This window comes from Ixodes scapularis, unplaced genomic scaffold (assembly GCF_016920785.2).
Source record: "Ixodes scapularis isolate PalLabHiFi unplaced genomic scaffold, ASM1692078v2 ptg000317l_1__unscaffolded, whole genome shotgun sequence".
In the NCBI taxonomy this organism is placed as follows: Eukaryota; Metazoa; Arthropoda; class Arachnida; order Ixodida; family Ixodidae; genus Ixodes; species Ixodes scapularis.
Genome location: NW_024609960.1, coordinates 371370 through 377276, shown reverse-complemented (window position 1 = coordinate 377276; position 5907 = coordinate 371370). Strand labels below are relative to the sequence as shown.

General features: G+C 44.8%; 1 non-coding gene across 1 annotated transcript; it reads left to right on the top strand.

Moving 5' to 3' along the window:
• The first annotated feature begins 3894 nt into the window (after positions 1-3894).
• Trnaf-gaa lies at positions 3895-3967 on the top strand. Its single transcript has one exon. It is a non-coding gene; the product is annotated as a tRNA-Phe (tRNA).
• The last annotated feature ends 1940 nt before the right edge of the window (positions 3968-5907 follow it).

The window sequence follows — 5907 nt, the reverse complement described above, 5'->3', positions numbered from 1 at the left end:
CTCGTCTTGGCGGCTCGCCAGCACGCCGGCATCGCGCCGCCGGGCCAGCCGGGCTCGCTCCCTTCGAAGTTCGAACAGTTCGAAGTCCAAACTGTCCAAACTGCTTGCGCGCGCGCGCGCGCGCGCGTGTTGGCGGTGGAAACTGTCTTCTCGAGAAACGAGGCTGTAACGTATCGTTTGATGGCGCAAGTGCACGTATTTTTCACGTCATTTTTTGGACAGTGTGTGAATCTCGCGAAACAGGCGACGAAAGGTGGTGGGTGAAATGTGCTCGCATGTCGTCGTGGATTTTGTGTACCACGTAGGATTACCCAGAAAGGTGGGTCAATATCGATAAATGTGCGCGTAAGAAGCAACTACATGCACGTGACCTGTCAAACCTATTCACCGTCATTATTTTATCGTGTGAACCGACATTGTCACGTATCGCGTTCGATTTCGGTCCCAACACCGGTAACTAGTATATCGTGTCATGATGGTGTATTTCTCACCGTCGGTAACTTCGATGTGGTGGTCGTGTCCCAACACCGATAGTTTCTTGTTGTATTGCGATGGTGTGTTGCAACATCGAATTGTATCCCGGTACGTTGGGTTTATCGTTTGGCGATCAACTTTTGTTGCATTACAACTGCAATAAACATTTGTTGGAAAACGATCACTCCAATGAGCACGTCGTTATTGGGCTTACTCATTAAAAGGTAGGTCGCGGCGGGTGTTCCGGCTAGTTATTCTGAATGGTTTGGTGGTTGTCTAGTTTCAAGCGCGCGAGGCTGTGTGTACTGTACTAACAGCTGTACATACTTGCACTGTCGATCAATGTTAATGTGTTCGTAACGCAGAACGTTTATGTTATGTGTGTATCCACGCCCAATATATTTTTCGCGTATTGCCGTGTGGATATGCCAACGTAATGCATGTTGGTAACTTGGTACCCGCGTTCTGAGATATATGCACGCGATATCATATTGTATTCTCCTTTGGTCCCATGATCGACGACCAATATTTCTATATCGTGTGGCCGTACAGTATGTCCATGTCGGTCACCAATATGCACGCGATGTCGTATTCTATTCCAATAACCGTGTAGTATATCGGGGTATTGTGCTCCGATATCGTGTTGTATACCAATAACCGCAAGTTATATCGCGATATTGTGCTCCAATATCCTGTTGTATACCAATAACCGCATACTATATCAAGATATTGTGCTCCGATATGAATTCCCATCGTGCGTATTGGGTTAATCGGATAACAATAGGTTTTTATTGGTTTCCATCATCTTCATTGGAGTACAATATTTCCAATAAGCCGAGTTCATATTGGCCTTTTTCAATAGGGCTGGTTTGGAATGCACGTTCGTTTATTCTACACTTGAATATTGGCGTGACTAAAACCTCACATGCACGAGGTTTTCAGTCACCAAGAGCTAAACTTTTTCACTCCAGCGACGCTAAAACGGCTCAAATTAGTCGTGTCACAAACTTAGAGCACACGACCACCGCTAGGGGCTGTTTCGCGGGCTGTGGTTGGCCCCGAGATGCTCGCCTATTCAAACCAATGTATGGCCAAACTATCTCAATAAACGGCTCTGCTGTCCATACGACTGCAGCGCCACCGCGTGCATCCGGGATTTTTCCGTGTCGGCGCCTTATCCCACTACTCCTTTCTAGTATGCGCCGCCTTTTCCACCGCTTGGCGGCGGGTATGTTGACGGGTCATTTCTTGTTTCCGTACTTTATAAACTGCATTTCTTTCTTTTTTTCATCTATAATAGTGAACAAAAACTACTTTTATAAATAATTGAAACGGTTCGCGCCACTTATATTTTGTATTTTGACCAAAAAGAAGTTTGTAGTGGCTCTGACCACTAGTAAGCCCAGGACCAAAGACGTCACATTTTGCGCGCTTTCGGTACCGCGGGTCGCCCTCGTCGGTGGAGGAGGTTTCCGTGTCGTCCGGTTAAAATATGGCGCACTGATATTTAGCCACTCTTTCCGTGCCCGCTGGCTTGCCCGAACCCCAAGAGACGTGGAAACCGCATGAAAGGTAGACCCTTAAATATGATTGCAGGGCCCCTTTAAAGTGCGGTTTGGCTGAAAACCGGCCATTAGGTTTAGCGCTTTCTTCTCTGCTCGGGCCTTGAGTAAGACCGGCATCCAACATCCCCCGGCAGAGTGAAACTCCTCGGGAGTAATTTCTTCCCCTTCTACTTCGACGACTCCGTTTCCGGGAACCAAAATAGGTATTCCGGGGCCTTGAATGTCCATCTTGAAGTCGGTGCGGCGGCTGCGGACGCCTTCCATTTGTCTTTCAATGGAGCGTGAGGTTGATACAAAACTTGAAAGTATAAAACAGAGAGGACGAGGACGGGAATGATGTTGAAGATCTCCTGTTCCCGTCCTCGTCCTCTCTGTTTTATACTTTCAAGTTTTGTATAGATTAACCAACACGCTCGTTTTCAATTGTCGTGAGGTTGAGCGAGGCGGCGCCTCGTTTCGTCGAGAAAAATGGTGAAAACTTGAGAACAAAAACGGCCCGCTCACCCAAGAATTTGGTGTCAGGGGGTTTCTCTCTCGCTCCGCCGCATGTCGGTGGTGAAGTTGTGGAACTTTCCTGCACAGGTTCGCTGAAAACTTGAAATGTCCACGGAGGCCATGCGAGATGCGTCCGGCCCAGATCACTTGGTTGTCGTCACTCCAACGTCCACCTAGGCTTAATATTTTCAATACAGGAAATGGCACTGTCGACTCAAGGGCCATTTATTTCTGTAAAAAAAAAAACACTTGGCAGCAAGAAGGAAATATTTCTTTCGTTCTTGTTGACGAGTTATTTTCTTTTTCTATTGAAATAAAAGCTATAGGCGCACGCAACGCCATTTCTTGTTTTGACAATATTACGCTTAGATAGACGTAGGACAAAAATCTTTAATTATTATTTTTCTGCTTTGATCAGGAGCCATTCTATCAGCACCGCCAACGTCACACTCTCACGAAGTTTTAGCTTTCTGCGATGCGTGGCTTATTTGCATGCGCGGGCCTAAAAACACAGTTATTTTGTCTCCCAAACATCCAGTATAATTATATTTTAAATCTAAGAAAAAAATGTTTGCGTTCAAGAAGCGACTTATATCACCGAAATTTTAATTTACCCAAGCTTCTCACGATACCTGGAGCTCAACGCGGCAAGTATGGCGTTTTAGAAAGGTATTCCTGTCGACATATTATCAAGGCAACCACCAGTTCGGGATTCAAACTGATTAAAATATGCCACTTTCAGAAAAGGCTCTGGCCCATCATGGATGTTATAGCAAAAGACGCGTCCTTCAATGGTCCTTCAAATTTGTGAGTTTGTATTATTTATTTGCCTAAAAACCAGCGCCACCAGCATTAGATAATCCTCGGACGAATCACTACTTGCGTCGATGTTTCGCCGAGACGTTCTAACTTGTTACAATAATTTTGCCTGTTCGGTTAGATATTCCCGCCTATAGGGCTTTAAGATCTGTTGAGTGTTATTGCTTCGGCATGATTTCTCGTGCATATTGTCCCAAAAGTGTGTAACTCCCTTGGCCATCGACGGTCAGCGCACCTTCATGGTACCTAAGCAGTGAGTTGTATTTGACTTCCAGTTATACATACTCGTATCCGTGTGAACAGCCATATTCATACACCAAGAATCTATCGCAAATGCGCGTGGAAAATGTGGGCGTCTAACTCAACGTCTATACACCCAGTGCGGGAAGTATAGAAGGCGCTTTGAAAAACACGCGTACCGCCGCCAGTGGAGGAGCTGGCGTTCGACAGTGAGACGCGTTCAGCAGTCTGCGGCGCCTTTTCGCGTGCGAAGCTGTTGCGGCGGAAACGCGCACGGAGGAACTGACGGGTTGAGAGTAACTCCTGGTTAGCTCAGTTGGTAGAGCGCTCCATTGAATATGGAGAGGTCCCTGGTTCAATACCAGGACCAGGCGGATTGTTTCGGTCGCGCACCAGTCATTTACTTCTGTTTGGAGATTTCTGTTTGTGCTTTGTTTCCCTTGTTTTCCTTCTCCGGGGATTATTATCGTCTATCTTGTCCAGCTCGCTTGCACCTTTGCATTAATAGCATTATCATCTTAAACTTCAAATGCATGCCGTTCACATTTGTTGGTGTTAGACTGGTGGCAGCTCATAAAAACCTCTTGCTCAACTGACATCTAACTCCTAGTTACCTCAGTTGGTATACAGCGCTCGACTGGAAATGGAGAGGTCCCTGGTTGGATACCAGGACCAGGCGAACGTTTTTGGTCGCCAACTTGTCACTTAGCTGTGTTTGGAAATTTGTGCTTGTCCTTTGTCCCCCTTGTTCCCCTTTATCGTCATTCTTTTCCTGCTTGCTTGCGCTTTTGTATTATTTGCATTATCATCATAACCATAAAATGCATGTCATTCACTCTTGTTGGTGTTAGACTGATGGAAGCTGATAAAACCCCCTTGCTTTACTGACGTCTAGCTCCTGGTTAGCTCAGTTGGTAGAGCGCTGGAAATGGAGAGGTCCTTGGTTCGATATCAAGACCATGCGGATTTTGTTTCGGTCGCGCACCAGGCACCTAGCTGTCTTAAAAGATTCGTGTTTGTCTTTCGTTTTCTTTGCTCCCATTCTCCAGAGATTATTATCGACATTCTTGTCCACTTCGCATTCACCTTTGGATTAATTGCCTTATCATCATAACCTTAAAATGCATACCGTTCACCCCTGTTGGAGTTAGACTGGTGACAGTTGATAAAACCCGTTTCCTCTACTGACGTCTTACTCCTGGTTAGCAGAGTTGGTAGAGCGCTTCGCTTCAATGATTGAGTATGTTGAAGAATCAATTTCCCGTGCCAAAATGAAACTAGTGAAAAACAACTGACTTTCTTAAGGTAAAGTATTTTAAACACAATATATATATATATATATATATATATATAGAGAGAGAGAGAGAGAGAGAGAAAGAGAGAGAGAGAGAGAGAGAGTTTCAGAGAACACAAGTCCAAATCGCTCCTGCGAAAACTACTTATCGCAACGAAAAAGAGCTTGTGGTGTTTTGATCCTGGGCCAGGGGCCCATTTAGGAAAATTATTAAAGTCCGGGATCATTAAGTTGCTAATTGATTTTGCGTTATTAACTTTTTTTAATATTGTGTTTAAGGGCATGGTTTAAATTAGAAAAATGATCAGCATAATCGAAAAACACTAAAGCAACAAATTGCAGAACGATAGAAGGCAAGCGAAGCATTTTACGGCTTTCTGAAAAACTGCACAAAATCGACGGGTTTTTAAGTTTCGTTTTGCTATCGGAGCGCATCTCGGCCCCGGCGGCACCGCGCCCCGTGGAGAGATAGTGCAACCAACCTCTGCTGCGCTGTCATCACGCGACGCTGCAGAGGTTGGTTGCACTATCTCTCCACGGGGCGCGGTGCCACCAGGGCTGAGGTGCGTTCTGATAGCAAACCGAAGCTTAAACACCAGTCGATTTTGCGCGGTTTTTCAGAAAGCCGTAAAATGCTTCGCGTGCCTTCTATCGTTCTGCAATTTGTTGATGTAGTGTTTTTCAGTGATGCTGAACAATTTTCTTATTTAAACGATGCCTTTAAACGCAATAATAAAAAAGTGAATTACGCAAAAATAATTAACAACTTAATTATCCCGGACTTTAATAATTTTCCTAAATGGGCCCCTGGCCCAGGACCAAAACACCACAAGCATTTTTTCGTTGCGATGAGTAGTTTTCGCAGGAGCGACTTGGCCTGCGTTCTCTAAAGCACCCTATATATATATATATATATATATATATATATATATATATATATATATATATACATAGGGTGTTTTTTTTTAAGCTTACCGTATTTGTTTAAAAAAGCCGTAAACGTTACACTTATGCCGCTTG